Genomic DNA, 22,789 nt, shown 5'->3' with positions numbered 1-22,789 from the left:
TCTTGAAACTACATTAGCCAAAGAGGGACATACCTGTAAATTCAAGCTTCGCCTTTCGCGCTTTACACTCAGTGACGCAGAGACGAATGCGAGGGGGAGATTACTTGCGACTGCCGGCAGATTTGAAAGATTGCTGATGGAGGATCACGCCTATTTTCGAGGACATGTAGCAGAGTCGCCAAGGAAGCGGAAGAGAGAATTAAAGGGATAGTTCACTTTGAAATTAAATTTTGGTATGTTTTAGCTTACCTCAAGGGCATCCAAGATGTAGGTGTCTTTGTTTCCGCAGTAGTTTCAATTTTGATATTTTTAGGTCAAACCGTTCTTGTCTGTCAAGTCATATAATGCAGGTCTATGGTCACCACCTCAAAGAGCATGCACAGAGAAGTCCAAATTAAACAATTCCCCATCGTAAGTACACATTGATGGCCTAAGACACGAAATGAGCGGTTTGTGTGAGAAAACGAACAGTATTTATATCGTTTTTACCTCTTGTACACTTTGCGTAGACTAAACCAGAACGCGCACACACCAGGAAGCGTGCGCGCCCTCAGATCACATGGACGTGGTTGTGTAGAGGTAAAAACGATATAAATACTGTTCGTTTTCTCACACAAACCACTCGTTTCGTGTCTTAGGAAAGGTCGTTCCTTGCTTGGAAAACGCACATACATTGCATGACATCGCACATACATGGCATGATTTTTGGAATGACTTTACTTATCGCGAGCGGAAAAAATTAAGTTTTAGTCGCATAACATCGGTTAATGGAAACTGCGTTTCGCAATAGTTTTTTGTCGACATTTAGAAAAAATTTCAAAAGTTTTGCGCAAATCTGTAATGGAAACGCGCCTATTGTCATAGTGACACATGCAGGCTCATTGGAATTGTAAAGCCCGCTATATTTGGTCCAATCTCCGGTTCGCCAATAGAGAGAGAGAGAGAGAGAGAGAGAGAGAGAGAGAGAGAGAGAGAGAGAGAGAGAGAGAGAGAGAGAGAGAGAGAGAGAGAGAGAGAGAAAAACCACCTATTCAATTCCACGTCCAGCCAAGAAGAAGAGACCCAGAGAGGGCCAGAACACCTTCCTTTATTCTCTCCTGACCAGGTGATATGGGGGATGGGGTGAGACCACCCTCAAATGGCTTCTATCCCACAGAAGGGGGGTTTGCCTTATCTGGCCTTATCTCTAAACCAGTTTTCTATGAACTTCTATAAACCTTATTTCCTTTTATTTTATCTATCTGGATATGAGATATCTGTACCACTCACTTTGAGACATTTCAAATGACACCAAAAGCATAACAGTCAATGATAAACATTCGCATTAAACCATGTTCTTGTGTGAGTTCAAATGTTAATTAGCCAGCCGGGCCCTTTTGTCCCATAAATCAGGCCTCAACCAGTATTTTCAGTCTTACAGAATAACATGCCTCTGCCTCCATTTTTGATAAACTCTTAAAACGCACCAATGTATAATTTACTGAAGTTAGCTGAAATGATAGTAAAATGGCTGGTACTTATGATTATTTTGATAATAGATTATCTGATCTGATTAATCGGATGAAAAAAAATATATATATAGGCTACATAAAAAAATAAAAATAAAAACTTTTTAATTAAAAATAAATTTTAATCCATTATTTTAAACAATGTTATTTCATTTACTGCTGTCCTCCAAACAATGTGCAATAGCCTAAACTATATTAAAACAAATACAGTGATTGCATGTAGCTATGCTGTGGCCTACATTATGGGCAAAAATACAAAGATTTCAAACCTAAAATGACCTGATTGATTGCTTACTATTTTAAAGCAGAAATTAAAACGACAAAATGTTGACTTGTACAAGGCATGAAATTAACTCGTCTGAATATAGTAATTATACTACATTAATGGACTATTCCAACAATAGTGCCTTTAGTAGCTATGTTTCCATCAACTTGTCAATCTAATTATCTGAAGTTCGGTAAAAAAAATCATGCGAATAAAGCTGGTGAAAGTGTGTTTCCATCAAACGGCTTTAAAGCGAATAAAAACCTGTGCGTAATGACGTCACATGCTGTTTTGCGATCAAATTGGTATATCGAATTGATTTGAGACATTTTAAGGTGTTTCCATTCATTTTCACACTGAATCGCACAACATTCAAGCAAACATTTTCGAACAAAGTTTTGCTAGACAAAATGGATCGCGCCATCTACCAACAAATGATCAATATTGCACAAGTTGTAATAGTGCAGAGTCCTGCACCGGTCCATTTTTGGAGACCCGTCCCCGCAAAGTTCAGCACCAGATCTGACCCGTGCCCGCGATAAATCGCACAAAAGCTAAAATCATTCCATTTAAAGTGCTTTATTTTTTATCTCGCACCTCTCTCAACATCTCAATAGTCTCATGAATGGGCTAATGAGCGCTAAAGTGCGCTTTGTTTTGGGCCATTCAAGTAGCCTAGGCTACCTCCAGTTCACGCGTGGGCGCCTCTCTGTGTCCTGATTATTGCCTGCTATATTTAGCTCTTATTTATTAAATCCAGGAAAATGGTTGATTAAACATTGATTAAAATTAAGATACAATTAATACAAAACGAAATTCACTTTAAAGAAAGTCTTTCTACAAAAACAAACTTAATAAAGTGGTCAAAATCATGTCTGCCCACTCCATCTTATCTTATTCATGCTTTTTTCACTTTTCATATAATCAACATGAAAAAAAATAAATAAATGAAAAAATAATAATAATATATATATATATATATATATATATATATATATATATATATATATATATATATATATATATATATATATATATAATTTTATTTTAAAATGAATATGAAACTAAATCGTTTTTTAATGACTGGGCTACAACACAAAGGCTTATTAGCCTGCCCTACAATCATTGAATATTATTTTGCTTGATTGACGGGTTTTCATTTAAAAGAAAGAGCGTAGCCTACACAATACTAAGGCCTACTAAAATATAATTAATATTATTTTATTGCATTTGTATAGGTTGTTTGAAGAGTAAAAAAAAAAAAAAAACGGTCGATCTTAACGCAAGTTTACAACCGGCCAGTCGGTCGGACTAAAAGGGGGAAACAATTAATTGGGTCGGTCCTAAATTGACAGGATCGGTCGGGTAACGGCAAACAAGAATATTTTTAAGGATGCCCAAAACACATATTTGCGAGTGTGTAATGGCAATTTAGACATACAAATATTGCACATATTTTTCATCCGCTACCCGCCCGCAAGGAGTTCATTATCCGCCCGCATCCCCGCCTGTGAAGTTTAGGAATGTCACAAACAATCCACCCGTTTTAGCCACTTTTATGCGGGTACCCAACCCATTGCAGGACTCTAGGTGCTTATGTGACAGCTGATAGCGACATTATTTGACTATTATGGCATTTCTTAGATTTTTGCTATAATAGCCGTTTTATTTTTCTGTTAAATTAAATTCAAAAAGTATCTCGTCTCCTCATTTGTCCACTTTGTTGACACCGGCCATGTGTGCAAACCAGATAGTATATAATGGGTGCAAACTGGGCGGAAAATAATTCAAACTTCTTCTTTTGTGGCGGGTTGTACCCATAAAATGACCTAAAACTTAATCGCAATCCATTATTTATTCGACAAATAACGTTTCCATCAGCGTTTATCGCATAAACCGTACATCGATCAAGATAAAATCCGATGAGACCGACCGTATTTCATTTTAGTCGATATTCAAGAAATTCAATCGAATTTTACATTTTTCTTTCGATATCACATAGTTCGGATAAAAACGTGTTGATGGAAACATAGCTACTGTTACTGCCCTCATAATTGTAACATTTACAGATATCGATATTACCATAAAATGTAAGTTATGCGCTGAGGAAAACACGTCAGACAGAGGAATTAAGCAGCACGCGCATTTGTCAAACCACGACAGGACGAGCGGTAAACGCTTATAAATGCTTTTGTTGAAGCGCTTATACATTTTAAGTATTCTCATGTCTCGGACAACTGGGGTCGTACCTTTCCCGCAGCAGCTCACACGGTGTTCTCCGCTATTTTCCATATGCTTTTTGTCCATAGAAATGGGTTACTCACTACTGTAAAGCGACGACTTGACTGGCAGTGGCTGTGGCTGACGGTTTCCGAACACAGCGCGCAGACACTACTAATCGATAAACAAATTCGTTATCGATTATTTTCATTAACAATGATAATCGATTAGTTGTTGCAGCAGCCCTACAAATTGTATTTCTTTTCACACAGATTACGTGATTAAAGGGCAGATTAATTAAGACTTATATCTGCACGCAGTGGTGTATTTCAGTAAATGTAGACTGTAGCCTACTATCTTTGGCTTCTTAGTTTTACTGAGTATCAAAGATATTAGCAACTTTTACTCTCTACTTGAGTACATTTTTTAACAAGTATATGTAGCCTACTTTTTACTCCAATACATTTGTGATGAGTAATGCAATTACTCCTTACATTTTGCATGGCACCTAACGTTTTCTGCAGCAGCTTATTGCTGCTATAAATAAGCCATATCGCCATCTATAGGGCATTGAAGGTACTATAACTTGTGTGTTTTGCCCTACTCACCCAAACTTGTCAATAAGGCTGCTTTACACGATTTTGAGTGCATTAGCGGGTAGTTGCTCAATGGCAGGGGTATATGAGATGAGGCCAAAACCAGCACATCCAGTGCAAGTAGGCTTTGACTATTTTACTTAACGTTATTTTATTTATCCGTTGTATTTAAGAGACTTTTTTAGAAGGATATTGGTTTACTTGTGCTCTTTTTGAGCACTTGAGCTTAACTGAGACTTGAGTGTTTGTAGATGTTTAAGAGGCTGTTTATTTTAGATTTTAGAAAATAAGTGTGATCGCTCTCCTCAAAAATCAACTGTTTCTTGTTTTTCACTGTCATGTATCTTAGGTATTGAGGACTAGTTCACCTTTGAGCCTACTTTCAGTATGAGTAAAATACTTAAGTACTATTAAAATGAGATACTCTAAGACTTTTACTCAAGTCGTATTGAAATTGGTGATTTGTAACTTGAAATGGAGTCATTTTCGTTGTAAGGTATCTGTTTTAGCACCATTCACATTTAATTTCCGAACTGCCGCAATATGTAGCCTACAAAAACCAAAGTTTTGGGGAAAACTGAACATGTTTTTTAGCGCCACTCATGCAAGCAGCATTATTTATTTATTAACTTGGGAATAAAACTAAAGCATTACAAATTATCTTTATGTAGGAGATTTATGAGAATAAGAGACAATTAAACCTTCTAATAATTAATCTTAGAATTAAAGTTCTCAAAAAAAAAGCAGTTATCCAAGTCACACTTGCACACAGGTCAAGTACAATATATTAATATTACATTTTATCTCAAAGCACACTGCAGGAAGGAATCAAAAACAGGTCTCTGTTATTGAATTCAGTCAGTCAGTCAAAAGAAAAGAAAAGTTCTCACAAAAATTCTCATCAGTTGCTCACTCTCAGATCTTTTTTTAAACATAGACTATATGGAATGCAGAAAGAGTTATTTATAAAATAATTTCAAAGCAGCTCTTTTATATATAGTGAAAGTGAATGGTGACCACAGCTGTCAAGCTAGATCTTCAATGAAAAATGGCTAACAGTATATTTCAGTACTCACACAAAGCTATCATATGGCTTCAGAAGACATGAGGAATACTTTGATATTGTGATGTCATTGCGGGTTTTTATTTTATTTGTATTATTATTATTTTATCTCCTTCTTTTGGAGCTTTGTCCCCATCCACTTTCACTGTATGGAGGTGAGCAGTAACATCTCCCTTTGTCTTTCATGAAAGAAAGAACCACATGCAGGTTTGGAATGACATGAGGGCGAGTAAAATTACAGAATTCAAATTTAATCAATCAGTCAGTCCATCTCTGAAATGGCACTCTCAACTCTGCAAGAGGGATGACAATAAATAAAGAGACAAAGATTCTAACATTGTGTTTTTGCCTAATTAGTATAACTCAACGTCACATACTAACTGATTGAATCCAAGTGAGTCAGTCAAGCAAAAACAGAGAGGAAAAGCACAGATGAACGAACATGCCCTCCCGCAGAGAAAACAAGTTAGTAACTGATTGAAGACTGAGCTGGTGACTATAATGAAAGACTTGGGAGAGGCATGAATTCATGAGAAATTCATGGCAGCTTGCCGAAACGGCACCGAAATGTGGATGAAATGTGCTCCATTTGATTTAAAGCCCTGCTTGAACATTAAAGGCTTGTGGTGAGAGTGCAGGGAGATGTTCGGCGTCTGAGCAAGTGTAATCTTATGCCAGAGATTCATTAGAGATACATGGTCTGATGAAGAAAGGAAGACAGAGATAGACAGTGCAAGTGGTTGTGTGGTGTTCATCTTTCAACATGCTTAATGTGTGTATTGTCAGCATTAACTGAGGCACACCTCAAAATCCAGATAAACCTTCTAATATTATCAAAACTATTATCTCCATCTAGCGCAGCAACTCTCACCCCCTCTGGGAACACCCCCAAAAACAACACGTCTGCTGCATATCCATTAACACTTGTTGACCTGTGAACAACATGGCGGCTTATAATGTTCTGCCACTCGTGTTGGAACTAGGTCCGACTTTCATAACATTAATTTCCTTCATCAGAACCCCATATTTTCCTCAATATTTGTGCATATTGGTGCAACTTAGTAGCCTAATGTAATTTTTTTTTATTGATCAATAGTAGGCCTACAGTAAAGAAATATAATACAAAATAATTCTATTTCAAATAAATGTTCTTTTGAACTTTCCAATCATCAAAAAATCATCAAACTGCATCATGGTTTCTACAAAAAATATTACATAGCACAACCTTTTTTAACATTGACACAAATGTTTTTAATCACCATATTATAATGATTTCTGAAGGATCATGACACTGAAGACTGGAGTAATGTTGCTGAAAATTCAGCTTTGCCATCACAGGAATAAATTGCATTTTAAAATATATTAACATTAATTGTATAATGTTTCACAATATTACTGTTTTTACTTCATTTTTTTTTTATCAAATAAATGCAGCCTTGGAGAGCATAAAGAAACTTTTTTTTTTTAAATAACAATAAAAAAAAAAAAAATCGTACCAAACTCAAACTTAAAAAAAATTGTAATCCAAAACTCCCCCAAATAATTTGCAAACATGTGTGGACTAGACATCACTTGTCACAGTGGAAAAAGGAAACACTGCATAAAATATGATTTATTAAGAAATATCTGGTACTGTATTAAATCTATGCAGCCATGTTTGTCTACATTGCAAACATTGAGTGCTGCATGGGAGTCAGAGCATGTCACAGCAAATATATTTACAAGACTATACACATGTCCGAAAGAGATGAAAATGAATGACTGATGAACTGAAGGTTTGAGTTGACCATCTACCTCAGTCTTTGTTTGATGTCAAGTCAAGTCAAGTCAAGTTTATTTGTATAGCGCTTTTCACAATACAGATTGTATCAAAGCAGCTTCACAGTATTAAATTAAAATAATACAACAAAGTTTGTTTCAAGAGGAATTTATTGATTGATAAAATTAAATTAAATATCCCCAAAATATCCCCAATGTGAATTCAACATAGCAACATCAAATCAACTAAACTCAATAACTCTTGAAAGGTGATTTACTTTGTTTTTGGTTGCAGTGTGTGAATACAAAATATGACTTTTATCGTAGTAGCTGTGGTTCTCTTTTTATTTACATTTAGTGGCAGATTTACTAACAAACCCTCTTTTGGTGTTAAAAAAAACAAAACAAAAACTATACTATCAGGACTTACTAAAGACACGTAGTGAAGAATTAGTGCTGAAAAGGCATGGACACATTTATTTTTGCAGCTGACCTTATTGCATTTGCATTATAGGAGTTTTCCTTTCAGAAGCAAAATATATGGGAGGAGAGTATTTAATCATAAATAATCATGAAAGGTTTGCGTTAGTTAATTTACGGGTATTTGCACCATTATTTACTGCTCCAAAAAAGCATGTCTTAAACCAGATGCTAATTTGCCCTGCTCTTGGTAGATTGTGTTGGTCATTATGGATATGATACGGCTGCGTCAGAAATGTCCACCCCCGTCGACGCTTTTTTTGGAATTGTGCTCTCACGATAATTTGCCCTGTTCAGTAAATTTGTCCCTTAGTCTTTTAGAATATATGCTTTTATCCAAAGAGACTTTCAAATGAAGAACATCACAAGCAATTCATTATACAAGAGCCAACAACAATAATCAGAGCTATGCCAAGTTAAAGCTGAATTTTCAGCAGCTGTTACTACAGTCTTTAGTGTCACATGGAAATCAGAAAAGCGTTCTAATATGCTGATTTGTTGCTCAGGAAACATATCTTATTATCCATGTTGGAAAAAGGTTATGCGGTTTATATTTGTCTAGCATTCTTTGATTATTCAAAAATATATAATAATAATAATTTCTGTCCCCAACCTTTTGAAAGGTATAGTAGCTATATCTACCTTATTATGAAGTCATTTACTTATTGTGTACTAGTGTGTCTAGAAAGGGTGTCATTCACCCATTGAATTCACTAGCTGCCTTTCCTCTCTAAAAAAAACAACAACAACAAAAAAAACTCAAGCCTCTGGGACCAGCAATAGACAGCACAGAAAATGCACTATACATGTGTGCTATATAGTCTTGGTTAAGACTTGCAGATAATGTCAGTTTAAAGCACCTTTTAAAGGGTTCTTGCACCATATATAAAAGATTAATATCTTGATGTTAAAAGAGGGTTGGACATGTTTCCATCTAACAGACTCTCTATCAGCATTTCTCCGGCGCTCGTACGACACACCATTTATCATTGTGGACAGCGGCAAAGTGAAATCACATGGCCAATGGATGGGAGAAAGGAAACCATCCACACCTGATGACACTATCAGCTCATCAGGAACATGTAAAGAGAAAAATATACACCCTAAAAATGTAAACTAGCACCTAACCCAACAAAACAACAGGCTAAACACTAATTCCTTCATCCTTTTCGCTACTATATTTAATAAACACCTCCTTCATGCTGCGCAACCATGCTTTCAGTGATTGTCTCGATTTCACCATCACACTGAAGGAGAATTGCAGGTATTTGTTTCAATTAGGTCATTGCAAATTGTTACCTAATTTCTTACACATGAAGCACAGCAGAACTATTATGGCCTTTATTTGTATGCACCATCCCCACAGTCTCAGTCAACAGGGTCTCGGATAGTTCACAGACCTATCATGGATCTTCCAATCCATGTTGTGCACAAAAGAGCTTTCTCAAAAATCACAAGACCCAGTATGGATTTATGAATATCTTCTTAAGGGGAAAACAAGTTCTTGAGATAAACTATCAGTTAAGGGATAGTTCACCAGAAAAAAAAAGAATTATCTCATTATTTACTGACCCTCATGTTCCAAACCTGTATGACTGTCTTTCTCTGTGAAACATAAAATAAGATAATTTGAAGAAAGTTTCAATGTTTTTCTTTTTAAATATAATGGATGTAAATGGTAATCAAAACTTTGGTTACCAACAGTCTTCAAAATTTCTTCTTTTGTGTTCTGAAAAAAAGTTAGTCACTCAGGTTTGGAACAAAATGCGGATGAGTACATGATGGCAGAATAGTTTTGGGTGAACTTAAGTTCGTCAGAATGTGAAAGAAAGTGCAATTCTTCCTCCAAAAAAAAACAACAACCTTACATTCACACACATTCTATATGCCCCAAATTTTGTACAGGTACGCTCGACTATAAATGTATTATATGTACACATACAATGTATTATATGTAGTTATATTATATTTCTAATGTTTCAATGCTTCATATTCAAAATAACCCAATAAATGTCTATATAATAAACATCTTGTCTATTGAGATTTAAGGAAAGTGTGAGGTTATCCTAACTTTAAGAGTCTATTTAAATTATTAAAATTTTTACACTTTTTAAATACAGTCATCATATACAAAAGACATAATATATATTTGACGTCCATGGCATCAAACATTTGAACAAATAATTATAAGCTTTGTTTCAGGCACTTAGTAGAAAATCAATGGGATATTATTTATTAAATGCTCTGTACTTATTACTTTTGGATGGACAGAACATCTGACCATAGAGTCTCACACAGTTTCCAATAATTTCTTCAGTTCTGTCTGTAGAACCGTTAACTGAGACTGCTGCGCCGCTAACTGCCACTAAATGATTTGCCACGACTCGTCTTAAAAAATCTGTTAGACATTAGCTGAATGCCTCTGCACAAAGCAAAATGTTTCACACTAAAATACGAGTTTAACGGCTATCATTGGTATCGGTGTGAAGCGTTACTTGCATCATAAAACTATGTATGATCACATGATGAATACGTGCTGTGATATGCAAATGGGACATAACGATGCCAAATGGAGAATCCGTACATGGGGTTCCCTTGCCCTGGGGGAGTTGGAAGACGGATAGTATAAAGAGGGATTTACAGGAACATTATTGTATTCAGATAACTCCCATGTGAATAAATGCATAGCAATGATAGGAAAATGAACCTCCATGTAGGGCAGAGACTACTGAGACATCATCACCCATGACAAGCCATGATTTATGAAAAGGGAAAGGAAAGTGAAAGGGAAAATGAGCCAGTGAACACCTAACCTGCACAGATAAGAGGAAAGGTTTAGCGGAATAATATTTTCTGAATACAAATCACATACTGAAATATTTTATGCTCACACAATAATAATTTTTACAGAACATCTGCCTAATGGCTAGACTAAACTCAAGCCCAAAAATGACAATTGAATAGGCATCGGACGGATATGGATGAAAAAACCTCACCTCAATTCTACACTATAAACTCACAGAACAATGGAAGGCGAATACACAAAGAAAAAGAAAAAATGAAAACACGCAAGTGAAAATGACAAATGGGCAGCTTCAATAATGTTATTGTATAACTCCATCCTCAGCGGCGGTTTGTCAATGTAACATGGCCTCCATCTATCATCCATTACTCCATTCCTCCACTGCGCCAATCTCTCCATCAAAACAGCCAATAATCCTTCATCCAATTAACAGACAATAATCATTTTAGTGGTGGCCGTGCGCAAGTCCAAGGTGAAAGGTCAAACATGTATAATGAAGATTAAGTCCGTCATTGTGTATTCCTCACTGCTCATCCTGCATTGCCACCTGTTAGAGAGACATCTTGTATACTTCTTTCATTCAGTCCATCAGGTTTGGTCTCTCTCATTTGTGTCATCGATCCTGACAGTGAATTTGCCATTCGTGCCACTCAGCGTTTTATATATTATGACAGATATCAGCCCTATAGTGCTTAGTGAAGCACTTCACAAATTGATTTTGTAAACAGAGACACCACAAACAATAAATTCATATCGATCTAATTTATTATGAGAATAATCAGTGGCATCTTTCATTGTTTAATATGACTTTACCATAATGCTGTCAAATTTAGCTTGACTGGCACCTGAAAGGATACTGATCATGATAGAGTCCTCGAACTTTCCATCTGAAACGCATCATGTTGTCTACATTATAAATTTGATCAGGTTTTCATAAATGTATACAATTTGTTGAAGTGGTGTATTTGCAAGCATTTATTCACAATGCACACACACACAGACACACACACACACACACACACACAGTCATAGTGGGGACTTTACATTGACTTCTATTATGTTCTATGCAAAGCTAATGATTTTTTTAGTTTTCAGGCCTAAACTCTAAAGCTGTATTTATGCATTTAAAATTGTTATCAAAACAATGGGTCTCATAATTGCATGGATTGTACACATTTAGTCCATCTAATTCACAAAATGTGTGTGTATGCACATGAATTTATTCTTAAACTAATTCTAATTTGAATGACTTTGGAGTATTCTAAATGAGTGACTATATTTTTGGCATAAAACATCTCCATATTCCCATCTCCATATAAGGACTCATCATCAAACATATGACGCCCTCTAAATACATACTATCGCCTGAGAGCACTTGCAGCAAGATCCTCGAACAATGCCAAGTGTGAATAAGATGATATATCTACAGTATGGATACATTTTCATCACAAAGCATTCATACGCCCACAGACAGTGATTTTTGTGTATATGTGGTTTCAGTTGTTCCTAGATTTTTTGTAAGTGTTTTGTATGCATATTACGTTTTGTGTGTGTGTGTGTGTGTGGGTGTGTGTGTGTGTGTGTGTGTGTGTGTGTGTGTGTGTGGGTGTGTGTGTGTGTGTGTGTGTGTGTGTGTGTGTGTGTGTGTGTGTGTGTGTGTGTGTGTGTGTGTGTTTAATGTGTAAGAGTGACAGAGACTCCAGGAAACACAAAAAGAGCATGTGTTTCAGTTGTTCCTAGATTTTTTGTAAGTGTTTTGTATGCATATTACGTTTTGTGTGTGTGTGTGTGTGTGGGTGTGTGTGTGTGTGTGTGTGTGTGTGTGTGTGTGTGTGTGTGTGTGTGTGTGTGTGTGTGTGTGTGTGTGTGTGTGTGTGTGTGTGTGTGTGTGTGTGTGTGTGTGTGGAAAACACACAACTTTGCTAAAAAGATTTTAAAAAAACTATAGCCTAAGGTGGTTTGGTGGTCTTAGCAGGTCCTCAAGGCTGGTTTAGAGGGGTTTGGTCCTTTTTCAGCTGGGTAGGCTGGGAAACTAGACCAACTGAAGACCAGCTTGGCCAGGACACTCAGTTCATCTAAAACCAGCAAAGAGCAAACCCGTTTAGGCTGGTTTAAGCAGGATTTGACATTTACAAGATGAACATAAATTTCACAACAACAATACATATCATGTCCATTTTCTGTAACAATAATACATTTTTTCCCCACATTTTATAGGCAAAAATTTGACCCACTCACCTTTCCATCCATCCTGAGAAAAGCTTGTTGTCCTCTGGAATCATGGATTAGCCATTGTTGGGCTAGTTCATTGGAAAAGTCTGGTTAAGCAGGAATAATGAACACCACACAGATAAATGCATGCCAAGCTTGCAGCGGTGAAACAACAAAGATATGTGCATTCAGGCGAGATGTTGAACTTTTTTTATCCTTATTAGGCTTTAATCATGAAACTGTATAATCATTCTGCATGGCAATGTACAGAAACGGCCAGGGTGAGTTCACACAGGACCCTGATGCTAACAGGACCATCTCACAATCACATTCACAGCCAGCTAATTCAATGAGTAAGGCTAGCACTAATGTTACGCTTTTCTGTCCTTCGCTTTATTTCTCTGTTCTTAGTCCGTTTCCTCCTTTTTTTTTTTATCTTTCCCTCATAGCTCTCGCTTCCTCATTACACCTGTGCAATTCATTCATATCTAATTTTTCATGACCAAATGTGAGAAAATGGTAATCATATGCATTCAGTCCTGAGCGAGAGAGAGAGAGAGAGAGAGAGAGAGAGAGAGAGAGAGAGAGAGAGAGAGAGAGAGAGAGAGAGAGAGAGAGAGAGAGAGAGAGAGAGAGAGAGAGCCCCACAGACCTGCTCTCACGGAGCGAGAGGCAAAAGCTCAAAGGTAATAAAAGAGCGATCTAATAATTATGACATTTTCTGTGCGCTGGAACACCTGTAAGGGAATTGCTGGAGAGGAACTAAACGCGGCTCATTTGAGGCTCCACCAAGGACAATAAGACAAAAACAGGATAATACGCATGAAAATGTGAAAGAGGAAACAGAGAGACTATTAAAAGCCCCAGGTACCTGCACTAATTACCAGAAGGAACACATTAAAAATAAATGCGTCATTATGTTAACAATTAATATAATTATGTTTGTCCCTGCGGCCACTCTGTCCTGTGTGTGTGTGTGTGTGTGTGTGTGTGTGTGTGTGTGTGTGTGTGTGTGTGTGTGTGTGTGTGTGTGTGTGTGTGTGTGTGTGTGTGTGTGTGTGTGTGTGTGTGTGTGTGTGTGTGTGTGTGTGTGTTTAATGTGTAAGAGTGACAGAGACTCCAGGAAACACAAAAAGAGCATGTGTGTGTTTTTTCTCTCTCCAGAGGTCCATTTTCCTCCAAGACAGCAACCTAATAAGCACATTTAAAGAATGTTAAAAATATTGACATGCCATATCTGACTTTTTGTGTCTCTTGATCTGTACCGTCTCTCATTTTGAGCATGCACACACACACACACACACACACACACACACACACACACACACACACACACACACACACACACACACACACACACAATATAAGCCTGTTTTGATGAAAAACCGCAGAAGGGCGTACATTAATATCACACACGTTCAAAAGAAAATAACCATCTTTCTTATTAATATTTGCTTTGCTTCGTCGCCATATCTGTGATGAGCATATTTATGTTGATTTTCATAACACAGAATCCAACCTACTATATTTAAAGATGACATTTGCATTTTTTTTTAAAACAGGATTTTCTAGCATAATCTCAGAGAGCATTTCTTATCATTGCTCCTTTGCGCTCTTTTCATCTGCCAAAATGTACTTTATTTGTCAATCATTTCATCACCATATTTATGATGAGCATATTTATGTTGGTTTTCATACTACAGAAACCAATCTTCTATAATTAAAGATGATTTATTTATTTTTTAATAAATTAATAAATGCCAGAGGGCATTGCTATTTGGAAACTCTTTACATCTGCCAGTTCATAGCCCTATTTTGTATTTAGTCGTTTTGTCACCATATGATGAGCATAATTATGCTAATTTTCATAGAAAACAACCTTCTATATGTTAATACATATACATACATACAGTACATGCTACATATGCAAAAAATGGCATAATCTCAGAGATTTTCATAATTTAGAAACCTACCTACTGTTGGTCACCATATTCATGTGGTACATTTATGACGAGCATATTTTCATACCACAGAAACCAAGATCATACATACATCCCAGAGAAAATGTATTGATCCATGGCTCCCTTTACAGTTGCCAGTTCTTAGTCTGTCAGTTGTTTCATTACCATGAGCATAATTGTGTTCATTTTCATAGAAACCAACCTTCTACAGTAGATGCAAATACATAGATATATTCCATACATCTGCAAAATTTTCTTGCATAATCTCAGATAACTCTTGTACCAACCTACTGTGTTTAAATATGGAATTTACATATTCTTATTAAAAAAAAATCTTGCATTATCTCAGAGAGCATTTCTGCATCATTGCTCCTTTGGGCTCCCTTTACATCTGCCAGTGTTTAGTACATCATGTGTCTGCTGTTCTGAATATGAATCTGTCATCCTGTGAGAGTCTGTCTGTGCGTAATGTACGCGACTGTCATAAATGAAAGATTCAAAGAGTGTCTCCCTTGTTTGTCTCTTAAAAAGCCACCACAACAACGCTAACCGACATGAAAAAGCCGTGGGAAAAAGAAGAAAACGGGGATGTGTGAGGTTTTCTGCGACAGCGAGCAATGTCAGATTGTTTGTTTATCGCCGCTTGAATGATTTTTATTAATTTATTTTTTATTCTCATCATAAGTTAACTTAACACAAGCAACAAAGCCTGAACTCAATTACAGTGTAGCTGTCAAATTGCCTAAGTAAATAAACCACAAAGATGTTGCTGTAAAGTCAGCTTACATGCATAACTGTTTTTCATTTGTAAAGCTTTTAATGTTGTTGAATTGTTTTGACTCCTGACCATAACTGTTTACTCTGTGATTTTGAGTATAAACCGTCAGCTTTGATTATAGTGACAGTCCATAACCTTCAAAAAACCTTTGAAAAACCTGTTGATGCACACATGAAGACAGCACATTCGAGCCTTTAGTGAATGGCTGTATTCCAATATTCATGCCATTGGAAGAGGGACAATTATTTCATGACTAGAAGATTTCAGACTTCCAGATGTTCTTCAGAAAGGATCAGCTTTTTCCATCTAGAACTGTCAGAGGTTTTCTATGCTGTGCTTAAGTCTTCATCACAACTTCATTTAGTTGGGCTGCATATTGTACTGTATCTTATAATCAGGGGTGCACATAACTTTTTTGGTCTGGTTCTGAGGCTGAGAGCACATAACAGCCCGCGAGTCCTGATCTTTGCCTCTTCTTCAGTGTTTAAAATCGTTTGAATGTGTAAATTGGCCAGACAAAACACATCCAAATGTTAACTTTCACTATGATGGTTAAACTCAGCAGTTACATGAATCACATGTGTGCCGAACCGTGGGGCAGTCCATACAGATCACGGATCAACTGCAATCCGATGCACCCCTAATAATGAACACACTTATCATCATGATTGATATCAGACCAGAGATGAAAAAAAAAATAACTACTCCAGTAAGTAAACATGTCCCTGTCTCCAAAAATGTTGGTAGTCAAAAGCGCTTCCCTCCACGTTTTCTGCTGTGCATTGTTTATTTTTACCACACATGCACACCTGTGCACCAATTACGTGCACCCCTGCTTATAATCACATAATTAGCATTTTCACACAATATTCTTGGTTTATAAATTTGAGTTTTCCAGAAATTCAAGGTTTACACTTATCCACTCATTGATATAAAAAGGTTGTTTTAATGCAAAATGTCAGTATATATAATTATGAATTAGAAGTATGCATTCACAATAGACAAATGATATCTGCAGATACTCATTAGTTGTTGGAAACTTAAAGCGGCAGGAATATGTATGCTGCTTTTTTTAATCATCGTGTTTATGTGCTGTTTTCCAGATAAGACACCAGCATTGTCTGCTGGTATTTTCTGCTCATCTTTTGAGGGTGACAAATTAAGTCAGTGACTATGAAATTAATTTGTAAGAAAGCGGCACTATCATTTCATTTATGCACACATAGGGAATAGGAGAGGAAAAGAAACGGATAGTTGCCATGCAAACAATCATTCGGTGCTGGCTTGCTGAAGTGGAATAAAGGGAATCAAAATGAAACGTGCCATGGCAAACCAAAGCCCGAACGATAACAGAGGTATTTAAAAATACTTGAAAATGAGAAGAAAAATATTAGACAAAAACTATGAAGGAAATTAGATGAGGGTATTGAAGTTGGCCCATCAGGAGAGCGGTTTTATCAAGCTTGTAGGGCTTCAATGGGTAAAAAATGCAAAGACAAATAGACCTTTGGCTGGCGAGAGTGAAGAAGCATCTTTCTCATCTTTCAGCATTACAGACCGTCACTCAAGTGCTGTAGATGTTATTAATGCCATAATAAGACTTTCTTGTTCTTTCAAACAGTTTGAAAATTGCATCAGTTCCCTTGTTGGAGCTCGATAAATGTTTCACCTGCTTCTTTATTTGAAGTGTAAAACCAAGTCTGACCTCAATGGAGTTCTCTCATATATCTATCTATATATTACAGGAACGTCTGTCTGTCTGTCTGTCTGTCTGTCTGTGTGTGTGTCTGTTATTCGCATTTCTCTTGAACCATTATTCCGATGGATTTCAAACATGACAGGTGTCTTGCTACGGGCACGAGTAAGTGCAGTGCCAAGTTTGACGTTGTTTGGATTAGAAATGCAAAAGATATCGTTAAATATATAGCACACATTGGCTTTTGCCGCTGTCCCCTCCCCCTCTCATACTACACACTGAGTGAGCTCAGCGCAGGACCAGAGGCCACTCCCCCTCTCACACTGCACACTGAGTGAGCTCAGTGCAGGACCAGAGGCCACTCCCCCTCTCACACTGCACACTGAGTGAGCTCAGTGCAGGACCAGAGGCCACTCCCCCTCTCACACTGCACACTGAGTGAGCTCAGCGCAGGACCAGAGGCCACTCCCCCTCTCACACTGCACACTGAGTGAGCTCAGTGCAGGACCAGAGGCCACTCCCCCTCTCACACTGCACACTGAGTGAGCTCAGTGCAGGACCAGAGGCCACTCCCCCTCTCACACTGCACACTGAGTGAGCTCAGTGCAGGACCAGAGGCCACTCCCCCTCTCATACTGCACACTGAGTGAGCTCAGCGCAGGACCAGAGGCCACTCCCCCTCTCACACTGCACACTGAGTGAGCTCAGCGCAGGACCAGAGGCCACTCCCCCTCTCATACTGCACACTGAGTGAGCTCAGCGCAGGACCAGAGGCCACTCCCCCTCTCACACTGCACACTGAGTGAGCACAGCGCAGGACCAGAGGCCACTCCCCCTCTCACACTGCACACTGAGTGAGCTCAGTGCAGGACCAGAGGCCACTCCCCCTCTCATACTGCACACTGAGTGAGCTCAGTGCAGGACCAGAGGCCACTCCCCCTCTCACACTGCACACTGAGTGAGCTCAGCGCAGGACCAGAGGCCACTCCCCCTCTCACACTGCACACTGAGTGAGCTCAGCGCAGGACCAGAGGCCACTCCCCCTCTCATACTGCACACTGAGTGAGCTCAGCGCAGGACCAGAGGCCACTCCCCCTCTCACACTGCACACTGAGTGAGCTCAGCGCAGGACCAGAGACAGAGAGGGTTGAAGAAAGCAGCGGAGCTTAAGTAGTGTTTTCTCTGAGTTCACTGTGTAGCCTGCTCCCTGAATCACCGTGCTTATTCATTTGTGGATGTTAACTGAATCTGTAAGTCAGCTACACTGTTTACTTCTAAATATTATATTTTAATCTGGTGCGCTTAACGTTATCGCTACTGTGTAATAGTAGCCTATGCTATTCACCAACTAAACATATCCTATTCAATGCGTTCACAGTCTCTTTCACGGCAATCTTTTGTAGTAGCCTATTCACAAACTGTTTGCTCAAGCATTGCTCAATTTATTACACGCTGTCATGCAATATTTGTCATGCACGCTGAAGTTAGCCTGTAACTATGTGATGTTGAATATGCTATGTTAAATAGTTGCCCTGCCTATTCAACAGGATAGTTCATGCAGGCTATGCAGGCTTAAACAAGGTTAACTCTCCTCTTACCGATCGTGACGGCAAATCCCCATATTTACAGTGTAAGCCATCCTTACTTTTCATCATTGAAACAACCAAGTTAGCTGTTTATGTGTTTTCCTTTGTTGTGCTTAACGTTGTTTTATCGGTCGTTAACTGGATAGTAGTCAACAAGTCAAACACAGCCTGATCTCAATGTCTATATTGTTCATACTCTATATCCATATTTATTCTGCTCTTATAATGTTACTGTTAATGTCACTGCACATATCCTTACTGTACACCACTTCATTAACTGTACACTACTGTCTACACTGCACTATATGTCATATACTGTTTATACTGCACTACCTGTCTATACTGTTCACGTTGCACATTTTTGCACTTCTGGTTAGACGCTAACTGCCTTTCATTGTATCTATAATTGTAATCTGCACAATGACAACAAAGTTTAAACAAATGTAAATCTAATCTAATCTAATCTAATCTAATCTAAACTCCTGCTACCTGTACACAGATACCCAAATACATGTCACCTAATATCACAATTATAAATTGTTTTGCAACCATGTAGTTCAATTTTCCATATTTATTGTATGTCATTATGTCAGTATCAGTATTTGCTTTCTACCATGCACAAATAAAAATGTCACTGAACTTTTGCTGTGTAATTGTAACAATGAGCACTCAAACACACCGAACCAACAATTACTAAAAACACACACACAAACTGATTTTGCACGGGCACTGCACTAGTTTTTTAAACAATGAAACCCCTCACACACACACATACACACACAGAGAGACAAACACAGGCCCTATGTATATACAAATATACTGAGACACCGTCTGATGTATACTGTATTGAAATGTATGTGCAAAAGCCCATTTTTATTTCATTTATAGTTTCCAAATAGCAATTTTACTTTTCTTAATTCCGAAACTATTTATTATATATCAACTCATGTAAAAAACTTCTCTGGGCACTTCATTCTATCTCACCAGTGAGTTCCTATTTTGCATAGTGTGATAATTATGGCTTCACTGACTAAATTATGCAGTCCTTGATGAGGCAAACAAAGACAAATCTGTTCTCTGATATGAAGGCAAGTGAAAAATACATTTCTCTGTGCTCATTTCAGAGTTATGTGTTCTCCTTGAGCTGTTATTTAATCATGTATGTCCACAGCAGAAATTTCTGTTTTGTCTGTGATTATTTTGAGAACATTTTGCATTTACACAAATCCCTGGTGATCAGCAGATCTTCTTCAGAGCATCATATCACTAGAGCTCATTTCTCTCTCACACTTTGCTTCATTATGTTTCTAATAAAGACAGCTGCATACAAAATAAAATGTGTGAATCTTGCTTTTTTGTCTTTCCAGATAACTCAGATATGCCCACCCCTCATGACCTAATAACCTGCTTGAATCAAAATTGTGTGGTTTTTCCCAGAAAGTACAAAAGCAAAACCTTTAATGAACTGTGACATTCCCAAAACCAAACTAACCACTAACAATCTGAAGATGTAAAATGTAAAGACAAAGACACATATAAATTAACTTGAGTGAAAGATATTCTTATAAAAGGTGTGTGTATGTATATGTGTGTATGTATATATGTAACACACACACACACACACACACACACACACACACACGCAAATTGGTTTGAAATTATTATTTTATTATTTTACTGGTAGAGACCACTGAATTCTGAGATTGACCAATCAGAATCAAGTGTTCTAGAAAGACCTGTTACAAACTGAAGAAATATCAAATGTTATGTGAGACATGTTTTATTTTTATTTTTTTCCCTGAGCCTTGTGTATTATATTAGTGTACTCAATGCTCTTCTTCAAAATACTTATGAGAGGTGATTACAAGTAACTACTGTCATAGTAACCTGCTTGCTAATGTAATCATCCTTTGAGTTTTTAATGGTCTCTGTGTTAAACACCATCTCAAATTAGCATCTCAACAGAAGTTGCTATTTCCACTCCAGTGAGCTCTGTTTATTCCTATCAGTTACTAATTAAATCAGATGTGGTGGGACTCGTGCACCACTTGTATCATGCCGTCCGCGATAGGATGGATTACGGCCTTACTTAATGCAAGCGGGCACAATACGCTTATTCACTGGTGCACGACCGGGGACTCTACATCACATAATCAAATAATCAAGTCCCAAAACTAATTACAGTACAGCTATGCATCTTCATTCATGGAGGACTGCCTTCACACTCTATGGCGTACGCCGTGATCCATGCAAGAATTTTTATTACATTTCTTTTCTCTCTGTTTGGTGCAGAATAACTGTGTTAATTAACAACATATTTTAGCTTCAGTGGCTGCAGATTCCCAGAAGGCTTTGATGCCATTATGGCATAAGGGCTATCAGGATGCACAAAATCTTGCACCTGAGGATGAGTTCAATTCTGATAGCTGTTCATCTCTTTATAATGCATTACATTGCTGGCTCAGTAATTAACCTATACAACATGCACATCATGGTGAGAACTTTCCATTTCCACAGCTTGCTATAATGTAGGTGATTTCAGGTTTTCCTATCCATGAGGACATTTGACAACGTAGGCAAACCTAACCCATTCAAAAGGGATTTCTGACACATTTTCCCTTTAAATGGAGTTATAAACCGAAAGTTGAGGAGGAGCATGTTCATCTAATCCTGTCATTCACAACACATGGGTTTAACAGCCGCTTACCTCACTCCTGTGATAAATGTATCCCACCACCAATGACTACTATTAATGTCAGATATGCAAACCTAAAAAGAAATACAAGATAAACAAGTTAAAAGCATCAATGGCAAGATGAAAATCCCTAGAAAGAAACATCAAAACACTTGGATTGGGGGGAAAAAGAAGAGAGAAAACCCCTCACAAAATTAGATTTGGGTTTGTTTTATGTCTATGAATATGAATATAATAAAAATAAATAAAAATAAAAATAAAAATCAGCATTAACCCTATGATTTCCAATCAATCCTATCTCAAAAAAAAAAAAAAAAAACAGTACACAACGCCGTTCAAAAGTTTGGGGTCAGTAAGATTTTTTTTTTTTTCAAAACAAACTAATACTTTTATTCAGCAATAGATCAAAAGTGACAAAGACATTTATAATTGTAAATTATACAATTCTGTATAATTGCTACACCCTCCTTGACTGCTACACTCTGGACTACAATTCCTAGCATCCCTCCTGGCTCTCTTATCTGCTTTGCTGAAGTGTCTACGTTTCGCCTGTGTGTGTGTGTGTGTGTGTGTGTGTGTGTGTGTGTGTGTGTGTGTGTGTGTGTGTGTGTGTGTGTGTGTGTGTGTGTATGTGTCCAGTTTGTCTACCTGTGTGTATTAAAAGATTACCTGTCTACTTACTGCCATCAAGTCATAGTGTGTGCCTCCTTGGTCATCTCTCTCTTCATCCATGATCTGCACCATCACCTGCAAAACAGTAAACCATCCTGTTATCTTCACAAATTGCTATGATGTTCTGAGCTGTTTGTTTTTACCATCTGCTGCAATAGTCTATACCCTTATTTCCACTAACTATCTGTCTGAGTCTGATAACCCGTAACAGTTACAAACAATTTCTACATCAAATAAATGCTGTTCTTTTCAACAAAGAATCCTGAATATTTATGATGGTATTCACACAAATATTAAGCTGCGCAACTGTTTTCAACATTGATAATAAAAAATGTGTCTTGGGCACGAAAGCAGCATATTAAAATGATTTCTGAAGGATCATGTGATGCTAAAGATTTCCTTAAATCAAAAGGAATAAAATAAATTAAAATTAATAATTAAACAATACATGACGTGCTATATACCTTCAATCAGTTAATCATATTCATATAAGTTCC

The 22,789-nt window shown here is 37.4% G+C and overlaps 1 long non-coding RNA gene across 1 annotated transcript in view; it reads right to left on the bottom strand.

Moving 5' to 3' along the window:
- LOC309503673 overlaps positions 1 to 22,368 on the bottom strand; it is a 121,880-nt gene extending 99,512 nt beyond the window's left edge. The window contains exons 1-2 of the long non-coding RNA XR_014207807.1: positions 22,302 to 22,368; positions 21,633 to 21,694 (exon numbers count right to left, since the gene is read on the bottom strand). This is a non-coding gene — a long non-coding RNA (uncharacterized lncRNA). The remainder of the gene's footprint in view (positions 1 to 21,632; positions 21,695 to 22,301) is intronic.
- Between the last annotated feature and the right edge of the window lie 421 nt (positions 22,369 to 22,789).

This window comes from Leuciscus leuciscus (genome assembly GCF_965113295.1).
Source record: "Leuciscus leuciscus genome assembly, chromosome: 7".
In the NCBI taxonomy this organism is placed as follows: Eukaryota; Metazoa; Chordata; class Actinopteri; order Cypriniformes; family Leuciscidae; genus Leuciscus; species Leuciscus leuciscus.
The sequence above is the reverse complement of the archived record's forward strand: the minus strand, read 5'-3'. Positions and strand labels throughout refer to the sequence as shown.